At 40.6% G+C, this 26,310-nt stretch overlaps 1 long non-coding RNA gene across 5 annotated transcripts in view; it reads left to right on the top strand.

Moving 5' to 3' along the window:
* LOC125612090 overlaps positions 1-26,093 on the top strand; it is a 41,683-nt gene extending 15,590 nt beyond the window's left edge. The window contains exons 2-7 of one of the 5 annotated variants that reach the window (XR_007342394.1): positions 1,378-1,547; positions 4,897-5,068; positions 15,890-16,028; positions 18,740-18,802; positions 23,846-23,952; positions 25,962-26,093. This is a non-coding gene — a long non-coding RNA (uncharacterized LOC125612090). Of the gene's footprint in view, positions 1-1,374; positions 1,548-4,896; positions 5,069-15,868; positions 16,029-18,739; positions 18,803-23,845 lie in introns of all 5 variants that reach the window. The other 4 variants (XR_007342392.1, XR_007342393.1, XR_007342391.1 and 1 more) reach the window with 4 other exon arrangements.
* The last annotated feature ends 217 nt before the right edge of the window (positions 26,094-26,310 follow it).

Raw genomic sequence — 26,310 nt, forward strand, 5'->3', positions numbered from 1 at the left:
GGAACACACCTAATATAGGAATCAAATCTTAAATTCTATTTTAAAATACATTTCTTAGGTAAATAATATTAAACATTTGGAGAAAACAGTTCACCATTAAAAATGTCTTAGCTTGGGCTGGGGTTGTGGCTCAGTAGTTGAGTACTTACCTAGCACATATGAGACACTGGGTTCAGTCCACAGCACCACATTAAAAAAAAAAAAAAAAACCTAAATAAAGAAATTAAAGGTGTTATTTCTATCTACAACCAAAAATATTTTTTAAAAAAGTCTTGGCTATGCTATCCTCATGTGAAAATTGCTGCTATTGTTCCCGTACAACACGGATCCAGGTTAGCATAAAACTGTGTGTCTTTTCAGTAATAGCTTTAGGCCCAAGACTCTGCAAAGAGCAGATCTAGCAGATATTTGAGGTTTTTTAATGATATGTTTTTCTCTTAATAAACTTCTTATAAATAAGAAAGAAGTTTCTTATAATAAAGATACAGCTGGGAGAAGAAATTGCCCTGTCATAGGAAGCCACCATCCGGTATATTGTGGCCCTGAAACAGAACAATCGGTGACAGAAACTTCTATGAGTTGTAGTCTCCTGAGGGGGCCAAAGTTGGTTGGCAGGAGGTGATTCCCACAGTCTGCTGAACCCCAACGGTGAGACTGGCTGGTGGCCACAAACTATACTACCCAGTGAATTAGCCCTGTTTCCATCAACCCGAGGCTGCTCTGACTTTTGATTTTTTTGAACAATAGAAATGAAACTGCCACAGGGAAGAGAGAAAACAATGGTGTTTTGACAAATGGCCCCGAAGATAGAGTTTGACTGACAATTCAGGTCAGAACAACAACAACAACAAAAAATGGCACAGACTTATGTTGGCCTGTCTCCTCGCCAAGAAGCAAATGCTGTGGGAAGTTTCCAGCAATATGATGGACCGGCTTGATGGTGGCCATATGGATTCAACAATGTTGTTGAATGTTTTCTATAAAAGGCACTTTTTCTAGAACTGCAAAGACAATGCGTGATTACCACATAGAGCCAATGCATCCTTGGGATACAGAAAGGGGCAACTGGAGACAGATTGTGAGACACTGTAGAAAAATGTTCCCCTTTGTTTCCTTGGAGATCTGCAAGGATGATTCAGATAGAGTTCTGGTCAGTGACGGGGGTAGGCTAAGAAACCTCCTCTAGTTGCCCTTTCTAGACTTGTAATTATCTAAAAATGAAAGTTAGGAAGCATTCATTCATGACCTTGAAATGTCGTTTATAAAAGTATATTATAATGTATCAGTAAAATGAGCTGGGAAGACGGTTTATGTGAAAGTTCATGTAAGAAATGCAGCTATTAACACACATGCCATTCCCCACCTTGACCCCAGCAGGAATGTGTAAATTGTAACATATGGAATGTAAGCGTCTGTTGGGATGTTTTATAAATCTGCCTGGCAATGAGCATCACAAGGCCCTGCGTGAGAACAGGCCCCAGAGAGGACGAAACAGCGAGCAACATGCCCAACATTGAACTCTAAGCTGGTAATCAGCCCAGAAACTGGTAATTAGAAATCTCCAATGTTCTTGAATAACAGTGATTATTCCTGACAAGGGGGACACTTTTTCTTGGCACCCAGCCTAGGAGTAGTAATAGGTTCATGCATCCAGCCATTTCCCCATCCATCTACTGAGGGCCTAAAACACGGCAGGCAGTGGGCTAAGCATCTCAGATACAGTGGAGGACAAGAAAGATACTGTGTTGCCCCTGTAGATTTACTAATGGAGAAAAATATATTAGATAAGAACAAAAAAATGGTTTAATCTTGATGATTTTGATAAGTGCCATAAAGGAACATAACAGCTTATACTAACAGGGCAGGGACTCTTCCAAACATTCTGGGTGGATTATCTCATTTAATCCTTGTAGCAGTCCTCTGTAGTAGATGCTGTCATTAGCCCCATCTTGAAGATGAGGAAATAGAAGCATGAGGGCTACATGTCTTACCTAAGGTCATATAGCTAATGAGTGGTGGAGTCAGAATATAGTCAACCAGTGAGTCCACATTCCAAGTTCTTGACACTGAGCCATTTTTATAACCTGGAAAGGAAGGGGACATGATATAGATAGGAGTGTTAACATGCATTTAGGATGTGATAAATGATTTTGAGTTGAACCTCAAAGGTAAGTAGGGGCCAGGTGTGGTGGCACATGCCTATATCTCAGGGGCTCAGGAGGCTGCAGCAGGAGGATCATAGGTTTGAAGCCAGCCTCAGCAACTTAAGCAAGGCTGTAAGCAATCTTATGAGACCCAGTCTCAAAATAGAAAGGGCTGGGGAGATGGCTCACTAGTTAAAGTGCTCTTGGGTTCAATCCCCAGTACAAAAAAAAAAGTTAAGTAGGAATCATTGGGCAAAAGAAGGTAGAAGAGTATTCCAGAATTGGGGACTCACATGTCAGAAGACCCTGGGGCAGGAAGGGGGTTGTCTTGGAGGTTCTGGGGAAGCTTAGTGTGACTGGAGATGGGGGGCTGAGGGGTGAAACTGGAGAGGTAGAAATGGGAGGGAGTAGGAGGGAGATGATAAGTCCTGAGAATCTTGAACTCAATTCTGAGAAGAGCAGAAGCTCCTGGTGGAGCCGACTCTACCTGGGACTGAGTGGTGCTGCTTCAGGAACAACTGCTACATCCGAGAGAGGTGAAGTTCTCCTGGCAGAAGCCTGAGTCCATTTCTCACCCATCCTTCCCTCCATCTTCTATAGGAAGTGAATTCTGCATACTTCCGCTTTAAGGAGCCTCTAGTTTCTGGTACAGTTAAAAGCCAAAGATGTCGCCAGGTAGCGATCCCAGGGCTCCGGAGGCTAAGGCAGGAGGATGGTGAGTTCAAAGCCAGCCTTAGCAAAAAAAGCGAGGTGCTAAACAACTCAGTGAGACCCTGTCTCTAAATAAAATAGAAACTAGGGCTGGGGATGTGGCTCAGTGGACAAGTGCCCCTGAGTTCATTCCCCAGTATCCCCCCCAAAAAGACAAAGATGTCAAGAAAAGACTGGTACATCCAAAAGTTCCTCCAGCACTCAAATCTGCTTAACATTAACCTCAGTTGCCACTATTAATTTTGGCATTGCCCAAATTGTGAGATCCCCATTAAGATTTAAAAAGTGATTCTCCTCAAATTTGCGTGTTAAATATGGCAGCTTACACTGCCAGTTTACACTTTCTTACACTCCTAGATAGAAACCCTCTTATCCTTTATATTTGTTTTATCAGTTCTTTCACTTATTCATTCATCAAACATTTACATGTGTGTTGTGTGTCAGATGTGAAATCCATTCATGGGACTTGGATCTGGATCAGAGCAGAGATCACACCACCACAAGATGCCATCACCCCTGTGGTGGACAGAACAATGGCCTTGAAAAGATGTCCCTGTCCTAATCCCTGGAACCTGTGAATATGTTACCTGGAGTAGTAAAAGAGATTTTTACAGATGTGGTTAAATTGAGGATTTTGTATTGTGGAGATTATCTTGGATTTGGCTTAACACAGTGAAATCACAAGAATCTTTATAAAAGTGACTCAAGAGTCAGAGAAAGAGATCTGAGGACAGAAGCTGAGTGTGTGCGACTTTACTGAAACAGTACTGCAGGGCTCCAGCAGCTGAGGAGGGTAGGTATCCCCTGGAGCAAGGGAGGCCAGGAGCAGGCTCTCCAAGGGAGCTCCAGAGATTAGTGCAGAGAGGCCAGTGCCTTCACTGTAGCCTAAAGAGACCCCGTGAGGATGTCTGATCTCCATTACTATAAAATGACAAATTTGTATTGTTTTATAGCAATTTGTTATATGAGCAATAGAAAACAAGGACCCTCCCTGCTCCAACCAGGACAAGGCTCAGGATAGACATTTTTAATCCCTTACAGTTTCCCACTGAGCCCAGAAGTAGCCTCAATCCTTCTCAACCCATATGCTTACTTGTAATTCATCAGTGAGAAGCAACTCACTTGCCATTCCCTAGTATCTAGACAACAGTTTATACCTACTGTGGTGTACCTACTGTATACATTGCTATATAGAGAGATATTAATTACTTGGGAATTTATTGGTGATTTGGGTTCCTAAAGTAGTTCACTTAAATTGCTGTGTGGTGCATGCCTGTAATCCCAGCATTTCAGGAGGCTGAGGCAGGAGGTTTCCAAGTTTAAAGCCAGCCTTGGCAACTTAGCAAGGCCCTAAGCAACTCAATGAGACCCTGCCTCTAGACTCTACATGAAAAAATAAAAAGGCCTTGGGATGTTGCTCAGTGGTTAAGTACCCCTGGGTTCAATCCTGGTACAAAGAAAAAAAAGCAAGATAATAAAGATTTCTTTAAAAATCTTTGGTTAAATCACATACATCTCTGTATTTTGATGTCTTCATTTCTAAAATGAGAGCAATGATAATACCTACCTCTAGGGTTATTGTGAGGATTAAGTGGCTTAGACACGAAAACACTAACAAAGTTCTTGGCACAGAGTAGGTGTTTGAAGATTTTAACGATGGTGATGATGATGATGATGATTCTCTGCAGGATTTAGCATAAGCCTAAAGGTCCTTTTTGATCATTCTGTCTACAATGGGAAACATGCAGGAGGAGCAAGAGTGGGTGTAAGTTGACAGGAGCCAATTGGGAGAAGATTGAATTAGGGTGATGGTTGAAACAGAAAGGAGTAGGTAGACTTGAGAGAAACTTGGGAGGTGAAATCAACAAGTCCTGTTGATGGATAGCACATGGGGGATGAGGACGTGCCTCAGATGACATAGTAGAAGCCTAACAGTGACGTGTTAATACAGCACGAAATCAATCCTTATTTTGTTTCCCTGCTTTCCTCTCTTCCATCTTTTCCTACTGTGATATCTCTTTTCTTTCTTGCCAACATTAAGACACATCAGAAATTAAATAAAATAAAATAAAGGACCAAAAGGAGACACCAGACACAGAAGCATGAACTATCTGGCAACATGTTATAAAAACAGGAGACTTTCCTTCTACCTGAATCTTGGCTTGTTGGTGCCAATATGTGAAGAAAGCGTGGCAATTGAGTGGAAAGAGAAGGTAAGACAAGAGAAAGAAAAAGAAATAAAATTAAAATGTCTTTTTTTTTGGTCTACATCCCCAACCCTTTTTAATATTTTTATTTTGTCTTGCTCAGTTATTTAAGGCTTTATTAAGTTGCTGAAGCTGGCCTTGAACTTGTGATCCTCATGCCTCAACTTCCCAGGTCACTGGGATTACAGATGTGCGCCACCATTCTGGCATCTGAATTGATTTTTTAAACAACAAATAAATGTGTAGCATAAGCAAAAGTTTTTTTTTAAATATTTTTTTAGTTGTTGATAAACCTTTATTTATTTATTTTTATATGTGGTGCTGGGAATCGAACCCAGTGCCTCACACATGCCAGGCAAGTGTGCTACTGCTGAGCCATAGCCCCAGCCCCAAGCAAAAGTTTTTAAGATCCTCCTAATGAAACTGAGCTGGGGATATGAACAGGAAGGTGGAGAATATAGGATGTAGGCCCAATGGGGCTGTGCAGGGCTAAGATGGGACCAGGAACTGATGGGGAAGAGAAAAAGTTTCTGGAGATGGAGACAGTTGCTAGCCCTGGCTTTGCCTGCAGTGAACATATGATCATAGAAGTCTCTGTAATCTCCCTGCTCAACCTGTCCTGTTGAGATTGATTCCAGGAGCTTCTGCACTTGGCCACTTCATGGACCTGGTAAAGTTCTAGGGACTCATGAGGGAGGAAGCTGGGGCAGCCCCCAGGAGAAGCCCATCTTGGCATGTGAGATGCCTCGAGTCTCTCCAGCCTCATTAGCCCAAGGGTTGCTAAAGAGAATCACCTTCCCCACAGAAGGACATTTCTGTTTCTGTCCTTGCATTAAAGGCAAAATGGGTCTAAGCTGCCCTGCTGAGAATTGCTGAACCAAGCAGTATATTTCTGCATGCAGCAAAATGCCTTTTTTTTTTCCTTCCGCCTTGGTCTGTGACTTGGCTGTGCTCAGCAGAAGGGAGGCAGGAAGGCACACTTTGAAATTGTAGCAAGCCTCTGAGCAGATTGAATTCAATTTTGGATACAGATGTCAAGGAAGAGCTCCCTTGACTCTGAGCTCCTTGCTCACTGAGGCGTGGTGTGATGCTCCATTCAAAGGCCAGCTGATCTAGCTGGTGGGGCTGATAATGATCCAGGGCTGGTGAGGGGTAGCCCCTGAGCAGAGGAAGGACGACGACCTTCCCAAGGATGCTTTGGAAAGACTGTCAGACTCTTTGGACAAAGGACAAGAGAGAGCTGCATAGCCCCTTCCCTCAGCTTGGGCTTGATTTTCCAAGTCTCTAAAATAAAAATACTGTCATAGACAAGCTCTAAGTCCCTTTCTTTGCAATGTTTTATGATCCTGGTATTTGGAGCATCTACAGATACTGGAAAAGAACACCAGAGACTAAAATGTCTGATAGAAGTGGCACAACCATTTGGGAAGGGAATTTGTTTACTAGCTCTCACTTTTTTATTAGTTGTTGATGGACCTTTACTTTATTTATTTATATGCAGTGCTGAGAATTGAACCCAGTGCTAGGCAAGCACGCTACTACTGAGCCAAAACCCCAGCCCCTGGCTCTCACGTTTTTAAATGCATACATCCTTTGGCCCAAAAGTATCAATTCTTGGGCTATACTCTATGGAAATATTGTGTAAACATGGATATTTAGAACAGCAAACCATCAAAAGCAACTTATATGACCCATGGTAGGGAAATGGTTAAATGAATCTATTACACAATTATCAGAAAGAATGAAAATCCATATGTACAGGAAAGAAAAAATTTCAAAATATAACTAGGTGAAAAAAATGGGTTGTTGAGTAAAATACATAGTATGATTTGCATTTTTTCTGAAATGAAATTTAGATATGTGTATTATGTTGTGTAATAAATAATTTCTTTAATGATGTATTTATATTTCTAAAAACATAAAGACTGAGAATATTCCATAGCAAACTGAAAATAGCAGTTTTCTCTAAAGATATGGTAGTCATGAGCCACATTTGGCTATTGAGTACTCAAAATATTGCTGGTATAACTGAAGAATGGAAAATTTAATTTATTTAATTTTAACTACTTCAATTTTAATTTAAAAATTGGTACTTGAGATTGGGCACAGTGACACACACCTGTAATCCCAGTCAGTCTGGAGGCTAAGGCAGGAGGATTACAAATTGGGGCCAAACTCAGGAATTTAGCAAGATGTTGTCTCAAAATAAAATATGGAGAGGTGACTCAGTGGTAGAATGCCCCTGGGTTCAATCCCCAGTATCACAAAAGACAACAAAAACAAAACCTTGGTACCTGATTCAGTTATTGGGAAGCTTTTAAGTATATTTGCAACAACTTGGATATATGAGTCTACTTTTCAACTAGATCTGCTTTTCAACTGTCTGCTTTATGAAATCTAAGTACAGATCAAGTATTTCCAATAAGAATTTATTTATTTATTTATTTTTAAAATGAGGACATTTCTTTTTATGTATTTATTTTGTAGTTGTAGATGGATAGCATGCCTTTATTTTATTTGTTTATTTTTATGTGGTGCTGAGGATTGAACCCAGTGCCTCACACATGCAAGGTAAGCGCTCTGCCACTGAGCTACAGCCCTGCCCCTCCAATAAGAATTTAGCATTCAAATGGAGATTTGTTGCAAGTGTAAAATACAACCAAATGTAGGAGACTAACTACAAAAAAAAACAATGAAAAAAGTCAATAAAAATTTTATCTCACTAATAATTTGATAATGCTGATTACTTATTGAAATAATTGTTCAGATACATTGGTTTAAATAAAATATATTACTAAAATTAATTTTACCTACTTTTGTTTGTTTGTTTGTTTGGTATAGGGGATTGAACTTAGGGGTACTCGGCCACTGAGCCACGTCCCCAGCCCTATTTGTATTTTACTTAAAGACAGGGTCTCACTGAGTTTCTTAGTGACTCACTTTTGCTAATGCTGGCTTTGAACTCGAGATCCTCCTGTCTCAGCCTCCTGAGCCGCTGGGATTATAGGCGTGCGTCAGGCCCAGCTCATGTGCTGCTGCTGCCTCTTCTTTTATTTACTTATCTGTTTATTTATTTATCTATTTATTTATTTATGGCAGTACTGGGGATTGAATCCAGGAGTGCTTTACCACTGAGCTACATCCCCAGTCCCTTTTTTATCTTTTACTTTGAGACAAAGTCTCAGTAAGTTGCCCAGGCTGGTCTTGAACCTACCCTCAGCCTTCCAAGTCACTGGCCTTACAAGAACGTGCCACTGCTCTGAGCTCTTTTTACTTTTTTAATGTGGCCACTAGAAACATTTAAATTACGTATGAGGCTGTTATATTGCCACTGGCTGTCTGCTTTTGAGCCCAGGGTAGAGGAAGGGCTGTACTTTAACTTTTTGACTTTATGTACTTTCGAATTGTTTGATTTTGTTACGGTAAATTATAAATTATGGGTGACTTTCATAATTTATATAGAACAATAATAAACAGTTTTAAAATTGTTGAAACAAAAAGTTTTCATGATCAAGAAAAATGCTGAGAGACTGTTTCCTCTGATTGGTTTCCTTTGTGATAGTGTGTCAGTGTCTGAAATAAATGTTTTGCCATCAGGTGATTATAAAATATAACTCAGGTGGTGTCTCTGTGATTTACCAGCAGTTTCTAATTGCCTGACCCCCTCCCCCCCTTTTTTTTTTGATTGCTGTCCTTAAGAAGGTACCTCTGCTGACAGCCATCCCAGCTGTGTTGGAAAATGACTGTTTCTCAGAGAGTAGGAGTTAAGCCCAGGAGAGTTAGGGGGGACAAAAAGATAAATAACCCATAAAGAAATCTCTCCTGTTCTTGCTGGTTCCCCCTTTGCCCTGTATCAAGATTCCCCAAAGCTTTAGGGATCTGGAGCTGAACTTCCTACCTTACTAAATGACGAGGCCAGAATGCTAACGTTCCCCACCCAGACACGTCTGCGTTATACATAAAGATGTCTGTGTTACACATAAACACGTTATGGCTGTAACAATATCACTTTCAAAGAAGCGCTAATCCGCTGAAGTCATCTAGTCAGAAAACATTTGCTTCTCCATGTCTTGTGTCTGAGCTGTGTGAGAGAAGAGAGAGAGAGAGAGAGAGAGAAGGAAAAGGGGGTTGTGGAGAATAGAAAGAAGGAGAAAAGAATTAGAGATGGCACTTTATAAAATCAGACTTTGCAGAGATGAAGCTATTCTGCTGGCTTCTTGCTTATTGTGGTGTCAGCCTCTTACAATAAATATATTTACGCTCTTCTTTTAAAAGTGTATTATGATCTTTCCATACAAACTTACAGATATCTCCAATCAGTGTTTTAGGTCTGAAGTGGTTCGGCTTGAGTGGATGTCACACAGTGACTTTAGTGGAGAAACATCAGCTGCAGCTCTCATAAAGCTCAGGAAATAGCTGACTCAATGCTGCTCCAACACCCCGTACTGCTCATATCACATCCCACATCTCCCTAGATCTTATTCACCTATTTTATTTGTCGTCCTTGCTAGACTGAGCACTCCCTGAAGCCCCATTATCCCCATCACCTAGCACAGGTCCTGGCAAACAGTGGGCACTTAATAAAAGTTTGTTAATTACTCCACAAAAAAAATAAAGGGACCTGCCATTCAGGGGTCAGCCAATATTGAAAACATTAACACAATTAGAGTATCATCTTAAAGATGGACTTATGAAATTTTTCATCTTGATAATATTATCATTCATTCGATAGATATGTATTAAATGCCTATCATGAAATATAAACTGGCTAAACAGTTCAATTTAAACACACATGTATCCAAATTCTTTTGAAGTTTATAATCTGGGGATATAAAAAAAGACAGGGAGCAGGCATAAATTAATTAAATGAGAAATTAGAATAACTTCTCCCAAGGATCTGGTCAGGAAATGGTGATAGAGAGGGGCTTTACCATCTTAGATGTCCTCTCTGAGGAGGTGACATCTAGGATGATGTTTGGAAGATGAGAAAGAGTCAACATTTTTTTTTTCCTTCCCTGATCCTGGGACTCAAAACCCCCAAACTCCTACATGCTGTGGCTCTGTACCACTGAGCCACATCCCCAGCTCAGGAGTCAACTGTGAAACTTTTTAAAAAGAAAATGCAGGAAGAGGGCAGTGTAGGAGAAAGAGAGAGATTTCTGTGCACCCAGGAGCAGTGCCCATAGCCTTTGTGACTCACTATTGAAACATACTCTGAAATTCAACTGGACTCTATTTATCTGGGTATCAGAGCCCAAGCTGACTCACATGCCTGGCTGGGGGAGAAGCGTCTGTTGGAACCCATGTGTTCAGAGGGTGATTTCCCTTATTTGAAGAACTGTGTGTTTACAAGGGGGTGATGTGATAGTGGGTGAAGGAATGGGAAGTAGTAGACGGCTGACTTCCATTCACTTCTGACAAAAAATCTCATGCCTCTTCACATTAGCGTCCATATTTCTGACCTGTGCCCACTGTTCAATTTATACTTTAAATATATATTTTTTGGGGGACAGTAATTACATGTGAAAGGGCTTCTGGGAAGTCACAAGGAAAGAACTGTCATATTTTACCTTACCTTATACTCTTTGTCCCCCTTAAATGTTTTTAGCTGCCAAGTTTTTATAAATTGAACAATGAACTAGTAGGTAAAAAATTATAAAGTACACATGCAGGTCTATTGAACATACCACCTTGTGACCATTGCTAGCAATTCTGTTTTTTCCCCCTTCTGATTATTGAGGCAATGTAACTTCCATGCAACTAGATTTTTAAAACTCAGGAAAAAATAGAATTTTCCATAACGTAGTAACCCAGAGATTATCACTGATTATATTTTGATATTTTTCTTCTCCAATACCTTTTAAAAGATAGGATCGAGTTCCATGTGAGAATTTAAAACCTAAATTTTGATTCAATGTATGTAGGCACATTTTATCTATGGTAATAAATGTTGACTTTTTATATGGGTGCATCATAATTTATGTTAACCAAGTCCCTTTTGATGGACATTTCAGTTGCAATTTTCACTACATAATTAACTTTTAATATGTATGCTTAAGAAAATTTTTGTGTCTGTCAGCATCCAAGGGTTTCACCTGATTCCTTGATATTCAGTAAACAACAGCTCTTCTCACTTAGTAATCAAAAAATAATATTTTCTTTGCAAGCATAGAGTCAAGCAATTCAAACAATACTCTAGTAGATGCAAAACTGACATATGAATGTCTAAATCAACCAAATAAAATTCAGGATTGTTTCTTAACTTCATCAAACAAATTAAATAGCAAGTTTTACTTAATTATCAGCTCCCTGGAGGCTTGGGGGTGGGGGGTGGGGGGAAATTTCTGTAAAATATCTAATGCTTCATGTTTTTATTGAGTGTGTGTTGGGGGGGATTGTTACTTGGGATGGGTTCCAAGGCCTAGTGCACATGGGCTCTACCCCTGAGCTACACTTCCAGCCCTGCTGATACTTCTTTTTAAGACCAGCTGCTTGTGGGGGCAGGGTTGCTGCTGGAGTTTACTGCTGGCTCTCAGATGCTACCATGTGACCATATCAGGCAGGTAAGGGTGTGGGCCAAAAGCAGAATTCCAGGTGCCCAGGAATCAGAAGTGGACAGGATGGAAGGATGCTTCTTGTCAGAAGCCCCCACATGCCAGACCTGGAAAAAGAGAACCTCAGTAAATTACTCTCCAACAAAATAAGTTTTCTTTTTTCAGTGCTGAGGCTTGAACCCAGGGCCTTGCTTATGCCAGGCAAGTGTTCCACCCTGAGCTACTTTCTAACCCCAACAGAACCAGAACAGGAGCCAATACTGGCCCATCTGCTAGATCGGCCTCTGTCCCAAGCCACCAAACACACACAGACCTAGTCCACCCTCAAACCTGACACTCTCCTTAGTGACAATCCTGTGATTCCCAACATGGTTATTTTCTGTTTATTTTCAGCTGTAGCAACCTGTGCTCTTAAATGGCTTCTTTATCTAGTGGGGTATTTACAGTCTGTGACCAACAGCTGGGGTTCATAAACATGAGTTTTACCATTTGGGTCAGTAGTTTTCTGTCTTTTCTGAATGGCGACTCCCCCAGCTGATCTCAGCATTCAGAGAAGCACCCCTCCTTCAGCACCAGTCTGGTTCTCCACGGTGTTATTTACCATTGGAGGGTTCTGTTTTCCCATTAGAACAAAGGTCATGTTTTTATTAAAATTTCAAGTCCAATACCAAAACATATTTATGGGTGTTGGTGTTACTAGTGATTTTAAGTTTCCCATTAGCTTTTTCCAGTGTTCCAAATGGTCTAAAATGGGCATGCATTTCTTGTGTTTAGGAAAAAAAATGCCTTTTCAAAAAGGAATTCAGAACTATAAAATATAGAAGAAGAAAACATAGGAGACAAACTGTTGAGTCTAAGCTTGAGAAAGAGTTGTTAGACAACATCAAAAGCACAAAGCAAGGTTGGGGATTTAGCTCAGTGGTAGAGCATAAACACGAGGCCCTGGATTCAATCCCCAGCATGTGTGGGCACACACATGTACACACACAAATCAAAAAAAAAAAAACAAAAAAAACCCACAATCCATAAAAAAAAAATCTCTAAATTAGACTTCATCAAGGTTTTCGTTATTGTTGTTTTTAAAGCATTTTTGCTCTGGGAAGACATTGTTAAGAGAATGATGGAACAAGTTGTAAAAGGAAAGACTATTTCTACAAACCACACACTCTGACAGTGGACTTTTCTTTACAATATATAAAAAACTCCAAATTCAATGGTGAAAACAAAGTAGAAACGGGCAAACAGGTGAAACAGGCATTCAACATCACTACCATTACAGAAATGCAAATTAAAACCACCAGGAGATAAGGCTACACACCCATTAGGACAGATAAGGACGCAGAGAAACTGGATCACTTCTGCATTGCTGGCAGAGTGTAAAATGGTACAGCCAGTCTAGAAGCTCCTTGGCAGTCTCTTAAGTAACAAAACACACATATACTTAGGATTTCACTCAGCAATCGTATTTCTGGGCATTTATCCCAAAGGAATGAAAGCTTACATCTCCACCAATACCTGCTGTTTCTAACAGTTTTATTTGTAAGGGTCCAAATCCGGCAATAGACAGAAAAATATTCTCCAATAGGTAAATAGATGAACTGGGGTACATCCATGCCATAGCATATGCCTCAGGAATAAAAAATGAGCAATCTATTGACAGCTGCAAAAACCTGGGTGGACCTCCTGGGCATCATGCTGAGTGGGGAAAAAAAAAAAAAAGCTGATCTCAAAAGGGGAAGTACTGGGGCTGGGGTTGTGGCTCAGTGGCAGAGCGCTTGCCTTGCACGTGTGAGGCACTGGGTTCGATCCTCAGCACCACATAAAAATGGATAAACAAAAAAGATATTGCATCCATCTATAACGAAAAAATATTTTTTAAAAAAGGGGGAAGTACTGGGGACTGAATTAGAGCAGATTATATTCCAGGCTTTTATAATTATTACCTAATATCATGTACACCTAGAAAGAGAATCAATAAAAAATATTAACTTTTAAAATGGCATAATAATTAGCTACCTAATGCATTGTTACTGTGTAATACTTTATTAAATGTACAAAATATTTTACTTTTTTTTAAAAAAAGGGCACATACTCTATTTATATAAGATTCTTTTTTTGCTTTAATTAAGTATATTTTATTAATAAAAATGGGAATAAACTATTTTCAAACACCCATTGATTGGGATTCAAAACAATTTCTATATTTTATATTGGAAAGTAAAATTTTCATTTGAGGCACTAATTCCTTTGCTCTATGAAAATACTACTCCCTCAGTTATCAAATAGGTGTCCCTAGATTTTATTTTATTTTTTTAATTTTTATTTTTTTTTAGTCATACATGACAGTAGAATGCATTTTGACATATAATACATACATGGAATGTACATACATCAATCATATTGTCTATTCTATTCTGCTAAGAGCCATAGCCAAGTAGTAATGATGCATGGCATTTTTGGTTGAAAGGTGACGCCAGCAAGCCATTGAGATGGTATGATTATGTTAAGATCTTCATTCAAATGGATATTAGACCCCTGCTGTCCACCTCTGCCTGCTACGGGACTCCTGGAGAGTTCCCATTGGTTGGGGAAGTGCGGTAGGAGGGAATTCTGGAGGAGGGATTTCCTGTTGGAGTAGTGTGGCCCCGGAGAACGCCGCGTGTGTGGGCCGGCATATTTTCCCGGGAGCATACAGGGCATTGGCGGGAGTTTCAAAAATAAAAGTTTGTTCCTGTTTGAGTGGCTCGTGATTTTGTGCCCAGCCAGACTGTGGCACTATTCTGCTGCCCTTCCTATCCTCCCTCCTACTCCCCTCCTCTCCCATCTATATAAGATTCTTGAAATGGCAAAATTTCAAGATAGAGATCAGATGAGCAGTTGCCAAGGGTTGGGACTGGAGGAGGGGAGGGGTACAGGACAAGAACTTTGTGGTGGTAAAATAGTTTCCTTTTTTCCCCTGTAGTGCTGGGGATAGGGCCCAGGCCTCATGCTGTTTTGACACACGCTGTACCACTAACTATACCCCCTGCCCCCAATTTGATGCCTCTGTTGCAGTGATAGCTACACAAACACCTGTGACAGATGGCAGAGAACTATACATAGGCACTGCACAATGCACTCCCAGCTTCCACATGTACCAGAGTTGTGTAAGATTGTAACCACTGTGGGGAAACTGAGGGTACACAGAGCCTCTATACTAGCTTTGCAACTTCCTGTGGTGCCGGGTTTCTGTTCTCACGACTAAAAGGCTCAGGGGTCACTCTAGTTAAACTGGGCTAACTGGGCTGCACGAAATAACCACACAAGAGACACAAATACCTTTTTCTTTGGGGTTGCTGTGACGGCTCCTCTGACCTTAAGGGTCCGCAGAAAGAGAGAGAGAGCACGCCCACACGCGTGCGCTGACCCCTTTTATTGAGGAGAAGCTATTCAAATGAGGCAAGGGGTCAGGTTTCAGGGGGCTGAGTCTATCTTCATGATGTCCACTGTCAGCAGGTTGACTGACACCTGGGTAGGCCACACCCAAGGGCACAGTAAGAGGAGGGGACACACACAAGGCACTTCCATGGAAGATTCTATCCTAAACAGGGCAAGGGGTTATATTACAAAGGGACAGGTGAGCATAGCTTCACCCATGGGGCTGTAGCAAGACACACCCATTTCTGTGACTGAGCACCTCAGCACCCAGCTGGGGAGTGTAACTCAGTCACCGGTAAGGTTGGCCTCCCACACTGTGGATGTACAATTATTTCAAAATAAGCTTTTTTAAAAAAGCAATTCATACTTATGTAGAAAATTTTAGAATATGCAAAATAAAAAGGTTGCTAGTTTTAAATTAATGGCCTTTTGATATTTGCTTTAGAATGTTGAAATGTATTGCTTACATTTTTTAAGCATAGAAGAAAATTCAAATGATTTTGATATACTCACAACAGCATGCAGCCAATCTCACTATATCCCCAGATCATCTTCATCATCCCATTACCAGTCACTCTCCATTGTTCACTCCTTTTGGCCCCTGCTAACCACTGATCTGCCTCTTCTGGACACTTAATAGAATCATACAGTATATGGCCATATGTTGTGTCTGCTTCTTTCACTTAGCATATTGTTTTTGAAGCTCATCCATGTGGTAGCATATATCAGTACACCATTCCTTTTGACAGCTGAATAGTACTCCATGTATGGATATGCTATGGATATGCTTAATTGTGATTTTAATAAAAATTTTTCTTCATCGTCTTCCTGTAAGGTCTCTTTTATATCTGCTTAGGTTAGTGAACTGTCTTCGGTTGAGGCTGGTGACCTGTGACCTCTCTCACCTTCCACACCAAGGCTGACATATGTGGGCACATGGAATCCTTCATCTTCAGTTCTCCCTCTCTCCTAATGAAGGGAAGATGCTTCATCAGGTGGGTCATTAATGGGGATGCACAGGATATGTATCCAGGCTGCTCTCTCAGAGATGATAAGCCAGGCAGGACACATGATTCTGGGGGTGGGAGGAGGGGAGACTAGCCCCAAGTGTACTGAGCCATGGTGCAACCTCTGTGGCCCCCTCCTATTGACAGGCTTGACCTGCCTCTACAACAATAAGCACTAAATACCTTTCCCAAAGCAACATTTTCCTAACCTCTTTTGCAAAACTGAACACTTTCCCTCAACTCCACATTGCAATCCTGACTCCAGGGATGCCCCACAGTATCACGGACATCAGGAGCTCACCCATGGCCAACCATCCTTCCAGTCTCTCCTCAGTACCAGAGCTGGGCCAAGAGGCAACCTGCTGGCCTCTCGCTGGTAGTAAAAGCCACTTACTGAGTCCTTAGCATATGCCAGATAACACACGGAGGCCTTTGTACTTGTCATCCCACCTAAATCTCACAGCAACCCTACCAGGGCATGCTTTTATCATTCTCACAAATGAAAATGGATTTAGAAGCAGAGGCTCAGGGAGTTTTAGAGTCCAGTCCAAGATCAGACAGGGCCAAGATTCAACAAAGGCCTATTCAACCGTCAAGTCCTCTCAGAGCATGGACTCTGGAGCCAGACTTCCTGGGATCAAATCCTGATTCCTTCCTTGTTAGCCGTTTAATTTTGCCTTTGGTTTTACCCATGTGTAAAATGGGCCAATAATCAAAATCTGCCTCATAAGACTGTTGTAAGGATCGAGTAGATGAATCTGTGCCTGGCACAGAGTAAAGGCCCTGACAGTGTTTGCTATTGTTGTAGTTGTTATTACTATACTGCCTCTCAAAAATGGAATAGAGAGGGCTGGGGTTGTGGCTCAGTGGTAGAGCACTCGCCTAGCATGTGTGAGGCACTGGGTTCCATCCTCAGCACCACATAAAAATAAATAAATAAAATAAATTCATTGTGTCCATCTACAACTAAAGATAAATATTTTAAAAAAAATGGAATAGAGAAGCAGGAAAAAAGCAAATAACCAGACAGCCACCATTTCCCTTTGCCTCAAGAGAGTTGTCCTGGCCAAGAAACAAGCCTGCTATCTCCAGGCCACTGCTGGAATTGATGCTTTCTTAATATCAGTAAATGGGTCATTGTGGTGATCTGAATTTGCTCCCCTAAAATTCATACATTGAAATCCTACCTCCCAGTGTGATAGTATTAGGAGGTGGGGCCTTTGGGAGTGATTAGTTCATGAGGGTGGAGCCCTCATGAATGGCACTAGGGCCCTTATAAAAGACCCCAGAGAGCTCTCTCCAGAGGGCTCTTCCTTTTGCCATGTGAGGATACAACAAGAATTCAGCAGACTGCAACCCAAAAGAGGGCCATCGCCAGAACCCAACAACACTGGCACCCTGATCTCTAGCCTCAAAAACTGTGCAAATAGGGGCTGGGGTTGTGGCTCAGTGATAGAGCACTCGCTTGACACGTGTGAGGCCCTGGGTTCGATCCTCAGCACCACATAAAAATACATAAAATAAAGGTATTGTGTCCAACTACAACTAAAAACTAAACATTTAAGAAAAACTGTGCAAATAAATGTCTCTTCTTTATAAGACACACATAAGTCTATGGGGTTTTGTTAGGGAAGCCCAAATAAACTAAGACAGCCATAATCAACAAGCAAATGATGGCTTTCATCAGGACATAAGTCCATGCAGTTAAAGACTCTGTCAATAGCACTGTGAAGGGCTTCTCTTCCATAGGCCCTGAAGTTGCCTTTTGAGATGGAGCTCAGGGAAGATTGGCCAAGCTTAGCTGCTCTTGGTGGACCTCACAGTGCTCAGGAAACAAAGGACTTATTGAAGAGAGCAGTAAGAATGGTATTGCTGATAGGACCACAAACCTAGGCTTATAGCTGAGTCCCTGATAGAAATCCTGGGTTCTCGAGGCCTTCAGGAAGGGCAAAGTTTACAGCTGATCTAGTTTAAGAAGGAGGGGCTCTTACCAGAATCCCCAAGGAAAAGGGATGCCTGATTTAGTGGCAAAAATGTCCACACCTAGCTAGGACTGATGTCCAAGTGATATGCTTCTAGAGTCCTTGCGAATTTTTAAAAAATCTATGTGAACAGTCATATGTCTTTAGGATTATGGAGTCTTGATTTGGTTTTATCAACATACTTTATTGCATACACTAACTAGTAAGGGGCGCTCTTCTCCACACCATAGTCATCTACTTAAACTCTTTAGTTTGCAATGGAGAAAATGAAGCTCAAAGCCACGCAGCAAAATCATAGTAAAGACCTGCAGCCCACACTCCCTGACTCCAGGCTAGTTCCCTACCATCTGAGACAGAAGATGATGTTTGAAAAGTCTTCCCAAACAAATCACTCCTCTCTATCGCTGGGACAGCAGGTCTCCTTCCTGCAGATAATTCTATCCGTAGATTAATTCAGAACTCTCTGGAGCATGTGTTCTCAGGAGCTGGAGCCCTGCTGGGATGGGGAGAGAGAATTCAGGATGGGTTTTGGGTCTGGACTTGATAAAAAAAAAAAAGCTCAAACTATCCTGCTGATTCAGAATGATCAGGGAATGGTCTCTCTGAACTATCTAGTGCTTCTGCTCATGTTTGGAACTATGTAATTATTCATGCTTGGAACATTTAAACAGTATACCAGAAAAATACTCAATTTTAATTTGATCTTTCTTCCCACAGTGCCTCAGTGTCACGATGAGTCTGAATTACCACTCTGGAGGACTCAAACGATGGAGAACAAGGGTTAGCCATCTTCCCCTTGGCACTATCTGAGCCCTTGGTTGACTGGATAGAAGTCACCCTGTTGATAGGACACCACAGGGCCTATGAGTTATGCCCTGAGTTCTTTCAGCAAGGCCAAAGACATGCTATGGCCACTTGGTTCTTGTCACTTCATTTAAGAGCATGAATGCTGAGGACCAGAGGCAGAAGCCAACCAACTGATTCAACTGGCAGCCAAACACAAAGTCACTTGTTTCTTGGTTCAAGAAAATTATTTTTAAAAAATTCAACATCCAGTTATAGCTTAAATTATTATCTTTTTTGAATAGACAATGAAATAAAACACACTGCAGAGTACTTAGAAAAACATGCTGAGAAAAGCAAAAGACAGAGGCTTTGGTGAAAAACTTTTGAACTTACTACTTTAAACCAAAGTTTAGTGTTTTTAAATTTCTCACTTACTTTTAAAGATACAAATTAAGATTTTTCTGCATTCAGGTTGGTTCTGCTAGTCCCTGTTCCACAGTCTTACTCCTCTTATCCTCTTAAGAGTAGTATTTTGCATTTTGTTTCAAGTACTTATTAATACCTTTTTCTTTGTCAGGAATTATGCCAGGTATAGAGGTGACAGTGTAGAATAAGAAACAGCTCTGCCTCTGGGGACAGACACTGAGACTAAACTCTCAAACATGTTCTCATCCTCTCTGTTAAATTCCTTCTTATGATATCACCAGTCTGAGCTTTATAGATGATCTTCTTACACGTCATATGGTCTCTGCACATTCAACAGTGAACCTTACTTAGCTTTTTTTAAGATATGCTAAACTCTAAAAACTCCTGCTGGGCTTGTTTTCTTTCTTTTTTTTTTTTTTAATCTCTGTTGCTATAGAAAGATAATCATGATATTCTTTTTTTTTTATCTTTCTTAATGTTTTTTTTTTTGGGGGGGGGGGCTTGTTTTCTTTACCTGGTTCTTTTTCTTGGGTTCTTTCCTGGGTGCTATGTATCAGTCTGGCATCGTGAAGAGCTAAAGTAAGAAGGATTAGCTCACCTCCGATTCCCCTTGCTGCACTCTGTGGTCAGGGTTTTGTTGGGTACCATTTCCTCTAAATTTATTCTAGTCCATTTACCCCTAGATTGTTTTTTCCCACATTAATAAATCATCATTATTATCCACTGAGGCATTATTTTTAATAATTAAATAACAGAAACGTAATCTGTATCTACATCTGTAAGGAGTTAGTTAAATAAATTATAAAATCCTCTCCAGCCTTTAAGAAGGATGAGATCCGAATGAGCACATATCTATGGCACATTGTCAAATTAAACCAACAAACATGTTGCAGAACAACATATATTGTATGATCTCATTTTAAAAATGCACATGTGAATCTGTATAACATATGTATCTGAATATATGTATTTATATATGTATATACACATACATAAGAAGTATATTTTATCTGAGTGGAAAAAGTCTTAGGAGAAACTAACAATGGGAAATCTATCAAGTAAGTTGGGGAAGGGGCACATAAAAGGAAAGTCACTCTAACTCTATGTTATTGACTGTTTTGACCTAATAGATACTCCTTTTTAAATGAAGGAATAAGTAGACAGAAGAGATATATATTTATTTTCCTAGACATTTCAAGACTATTAAGTCTAGAATTCCACAGATATTGACTTTTCATTAGTTTTTTTAAATATTTATTTTTTAGTTGTAGTTGAACACAATACCTTTATTTTATTTATTTGTTTTTACGTGGTACTGGGGATTGAACCCAGGGCCTCACACATGCTAGGCGAGTACTCTACCGCTAAGCCACAACCCCAGCCCAGACTTTTTATTAGTTTTGTTGATAAACTTATTAACAAAGTTTGGGTTTAAAGGCATCTACCACCATGAGGCCCAGTGGTCCCCTCCTGTAATCCCAGCAACTCAGAAGGCTGAGGTAGGAGCATCACAAGTTTGAGAGCAACCTCAGCAACTTAGTGAGAACCTGTCTCAAAATAATAAAAAATAAAAAGGGCTGGGGATGTAACTAGTGGTAGAACACCCCTGGGTTCAATCCCCAGTACCAAAAATAAATAAATAATCAACAAACAAAAAGCATCTCTTGCCTCTGATAGGGTGTTAGCACCATATTCTTGGCCTCTGCAAAGTGTGTTTCCTGCAATCTCATTATACATGTTTCTGGAAATCTTGGTCACATGAAGGACGTGGCCCTGGAAAATTTATTTACTAACAAATAAATAAATACTGAAAGGAAGCCAGAGAGGTATCATTTTAATCTCACAGGCTGGGAAACTGAGGCACCAAAGGTTGATCAGGCATGTCAAGGTCACCTAGCAAGTTAAATGTGATGAGGTATGGATAGATAAGGTTTTGAGTATCAAAATCTGGTGTCCCAGGTTCAAGCTCTTACCATGTTACTTTGTTTTTTTTTTAAGTAATCTTTTTAAAATTTCCTGAGCCCCAGTTTCCCTTTCAGTACAATAAGTATTATAATATCTGTCTCTTAGAACAGTGCTATTACATGAGAGTACGTAATTTTATGCATATCATAAAACACTAAATATTCGATAGAAGGACCAACAACCAGGAAACTAAGAATTAATATTTATTATGTGGCGGCTGGTTCTACAACAAGATTTATGCTTGTTTAATTTTCTTATGCTCCAAACAAAAAATTTAAAATGTCTTTCCAGTCTTTTAGAAGCTGTCCCTTCAATATGAATGTTCCTGTTCTTCACGATCAACCTTAATTTTGTTTTTCTATATCCTAAATATTTCTGCAAATGGGTTTAAAATGAGGCACAAAAGTATCAGTTCCGTGGAGAAGACAACTAGGCTTTACCAGAATGCCATGCCAAATTGACTAGTACTCTGAAAGCAGATGAAAGTTGTTTGAAATGCTTCAAAGAGGAAGAAAAATCTAATCCCCCAAGGCTTCCTTTAAATCCATATTCCTTAATTTCAGAAAAAGTCCCAAGTCTTTGAAAAGTCCCAAATATCGTTTTACAGTTTGGAAGTCGTAATGGAGAACATTTAAAAAAAAAAAAATTTTTTTTTTTACAACATTCTTCCTTTCTTAAAGAGCTCAGTAAATCTGAGTTTCCTTCACAAAGGCCCAAGTGGACGATGACCCTCCTGTCTTGGGAGCTGGGGGCACACGGACATCCCCAGGGCTCTGAGCCTAGAGTTCAAGGCTAATGACTACCTGGAGAATTCCTTAAAGAAGCAGAGTCAGGCATTTTCCCTGTTATTTCTGGGCGAGATTTGCATGTCTGTCATTGTGTGGAAGAACGCCCAGTCCCTCCACTATGCAACACGGAAGAAAGAAAGTTTCCAAGTGAGAAGCAAAACAAGGCCAGTTGCAATAGAAGCAAATGAGACCAATTTCCCGCTTCAGAAAACAATTCTTGTGAAGCTGCTTTCATCTGCTCAAAGAAGCAAACTCTTCCGCCATTCTTCTCCTGCTACCTCTGGACATGCTTAGATAACTAACTGCCCTGAGGATCACAATGAATATTTATGGAGACTGTTACAATGTGCCCAGCACTGTGCTGGAAAAGTCTATTTGAAGTGTCTCTTTAAATCTTCCCAATTGCCTGGAGGCACATAACTGTTTATTATTAGCCCTATTTTACATATGAGAAGGTTGAGTTGGAGACTGGCTCATTGAGCTGCCTGCTGTCCTAGCTGGATTCAAACCCAGATCTTTCTGACTGAAATCTGTGCTTAACCGGAACGATGCAGAATTGAAATGCAATCCAAGGCAGTGAAGGGAGAGAGCCTATGTCAAACTTGTAGGTTGGACCTCAATTGTGGAATTGCATTATAATTAACTCCTGTGTCCCAGCTAAATGGTTTACATGCATGGTCTCATTTAATGTTTCCCAGCATATTTAAATGGTAAACGCTATCCTGACCCTGGAAATACTTTGTCTCCTCTATCAGATGCTTCTTTTTCCCCCCTTCCTCCTCCCTCTGCAGCTTGGAGGCAATGAGTGCATTCAGCCTGGCCTAGGATACAAAGTGAGTAGTCAAGGAAGATCTGAGTAGTGTCTTTTAGGTGTCTTCTGTATTGGTGTGAGAAGTTACAAGTGTCCCTCTCTGCTCTCCATCTTCACGACATCTCCCTGTGCACACAGTGCCAGAACAGTGACCTCAGACCACAGCTCCAATGCTGATTACAAGTAATCCCGCTCCAGAGTGTCCTTTCTTTCAAAAAAGGAGATAAAAATAGCAAAGAAACAACACTTTCCTTAGTTCTCTGAAAGGTTGGCATCCTTCCAGGATAGACTTATGTACTTTTTGTACTTGGAGGAAAAAAAGAGATGGGATTTGGTCCAAGAATAGTCCTACAAACCAGAGAAATATAGAGCAGGCAGCTGGAGTAGAGCAGCCAAGTGGTACCACCAGCTACAGGCCCATTAATTAACGTTCCCTGGTATGTAGCGGTTCCCGTGACCTCGATTCTTGTTGAATTCACAGAGATAATTTTTACAGAGCCTCTACTTTTCTCACTGCAGTATATTTATCCAAGGAGTACCTCGCATATTTCCCCTCATCTCTCCAAGCAGTAAATTTATTCTAATTGCAAAGAGATATAGTAAAAGCCTGATTGAACACTTGGCAGTTTATACAGATTTATTCCAGGGGCTTAAGGGGGTTTTTAGAGTGTGTGACTAGAGTAGGGTTGAGGGGAGCTGGGGAAAGGAGCCCAAGAGAAAATGTAGATTTAATGGATCTATAAAATGACCCTGCCATAGATAAATGCTTGTTCCAAAGAAGTTTAAACAGCCTGACCCAAACGAGAGTCTGTGACAGCTAGTCGGACACGAGGTGTCTGTAGCATTGCATATTTCTCTTTGGATTTTCAGGTTTCCATATGAAATTTGTTATTCCCCAGGCAGCGGGAGGGTGTGGATTCTGTTTTCCAGAGGGAGGGAAGCATATTTAACTGCACATTTCCAAGCACTAAAAGCTATGAACAGAGGCAAAAAGTAAACTTCCAGCACCTGCCCTGAAAATCACTGCTGTCTCTCTAACTCCCCAAGGGCTAAAGGCGGAATTTCAAGCCTAGGATCCTGGAAGACAGGTCACAAGAACCTGCCCTTGGTCCTGGAGAATTCTGAACAAGAATGGGGAGTCTTCTGAAGCCCAGGTATCCCAGGCACTTCCAGTGGATAATGAGACAGATTCTAACCCCCGATGGGGCTTCCGCTCAGAACAGGCTATGCGTGCGCATGCTACTGAACTTTTCCCCGAAAACCTTCTAGGCTTTTGATCCCAGGAGTGACATTCATCATTTTTGCAGCTGCTTTGCAAGTTCTGCTGAGGATGAATTTTAGGACTTTCAACTGTTAAATTGGTTATATTGTAAATCTAATCAGGCACTAAAATTGGAGACATTTGTTCTGGAGAAAGAGGCAAAATAGAAAAGTGTCCCTAAGCAGATGCTGGTAGAGAGGAAGGCCAGAGGGTGAACGCACTGGTCTCTTTGGTTAGAGGCTAATAGGGGATCATGTCAGCAGTTTGTGGATTCCCTCTCTTTTGTTTTTTTTCAGGAATTGGCAGGAGACCTTGGGTGAAAATGTTAAACTTTTTTTTTTTTTAAGTTGTATATGGACTCAATGCCTTTATTTGTTTTTATGTAGTGCTAGGATCGAACCCTATGCCTCATACTTGCGAGGCAAGTGCTGTACCACTGAGCTACAACTCCAGCCCAAAATGTTAAACTTTTTGATTATGAAATAAAGCACTCATACAGGAAAACAATGCAGTTTAACAGATTGTGATAAAGTTAACAACCATGTCAGGAAGTATAATGTTGGAACCTGGCATGGTGGCTCATCCTTGTAATCCCAGCTACTTGAGAGGTTGAGACAGGAGGATCGCAAGTTCAAGGCCAACCTGGGCAATTTAGTGAGATTCTGTCTCAAAATAAAGATAGAATGGGGTGGGGTGGGGTGCATAGCTGGTAGAGAACTTGCCTAGCAAGTGTGAGTTCCTGGGTTCAATCCCCAGTACCCACCTCATATGTCCATAAGGTATAATGTGCAGAACCATTATCTGAACTGTTAAAGATATCAATTCCTTGCTTAAAATAATTATTTAGCTCCTAACCTGAGAGCTCCAAACCCTGTTTAAGAAGGGTTAATATTACCTGTTTTTGAACTTTTTATAAATGGCACTAATGCATTTTTCTTTTGTGTATGGCTTCTCTTGCTCCACTTGGTGAGAATTATACACCTTATCTGTAACCACAACTCACATTCATTTCTGTATGATATTTTTTATTTGCCCATGTACTGCTGATGGACACTCAGGTAATTTTCAGAATGGGGATGTTACTAATAAAGCTGGGAGAAGCATTCTTTTGCACACATGTGAATGTATATGGGATTTTGCTCTGCCTGCCTGGTTGAGGTCACACAATCCTATTTAAGCCCAATTTGAATCAGGGCAAGTCCTAAATTTAAGGGAAAAATCAGCAATTTTTTTTCACTTGTTCACTCATTCAATAATAAATACAAATCAAACTTCAGATATGATGAGTCAATTGCTTAAAAAAAAAAAAAAAAAAAACTCTCTCCACTGGTTGGATCTGTTTTCTGGCAGAGTCCTGACTCATACAGGTAACATGCTATTTGCATAGGCTTGCTTGGTAGCACAGGAACAAAAATTTTCTCAAGCTAATTTAAGTAAAGGGGAAAGTTTGTGTTTTAAAATTTTTTTTAGTTGTTGATGGACCTTTATTTTAATTATTTATGTGTGCCACTGAGAATCAAACCCAGTGCCTTACACATGCTACGCAAGAGCTCTATTTAAATAAAGGGGAAACTTTTTAAGGAAATATTTCCAGTCTTCAATATTAACTTCCTTGATACCAAGTCATTATAGCACTATCTGTATTTCAGATATTTTTCCAAATTAAAAGTACTCTGGGTGGGTGCACAGTTTCTTCTTCTTCAGGGATTGGAGCTCTCAGGCAAAGAAAGCTTGCTGAGGTTTGGATATGGTTGACTCCCAAGATTTATGTGTGGGAGACTTGGTCCTCAGTGTGGCAGTATTATGGTGGTGTGCCTTTAAGGGGTGGGTCCTAATGGGAGGTCCTTAGGTCATTTGGAGGTTGTGCCTTCAGAAGCGATTGTGGAACTCCAACTTTTCTAGCTTCATATTTTGGACCAAGTGTGCTGCTGCCATCCACCATGAGGTCATCAATAGAGCCCAGCTGATGCTGGCATCATGACCTTGATTCTCCAGAACTGTGAGCTAAATAAACCTCTTTACTTTATAAAGTCAGCCTGGCTTGGGTGTTTTCTTATGGTTATGCAGAATGGACTCACAAAAAACTAAAGCAAAGAAGCCATACTGACTGTTCTCATCCAGTGAGCACTTGTATACAGTACTGAGGCTGCTCCCAACCAATGAGCTGAACTCTACTACGCTGCCTAGTTGAATGTGTCCTGAGATGCACTTGTTTATTCTTCTCTTTCCTCCTTTTCTGTTATCAATTTGT

This window comes from Marmota marmota, unplaced genomic scaffold (assembly GCF_001458135.2).
Source record: "Marmota marmota marmota unplaced genomic scaffold, marMar, whole genome shotgun sequence".
Taxonomy (NCBI): Eukaryota; Metazoa; Chordata; class Mammalia; order Rodentia; family Sciuridae; genus Marmota; species Marmota marmota.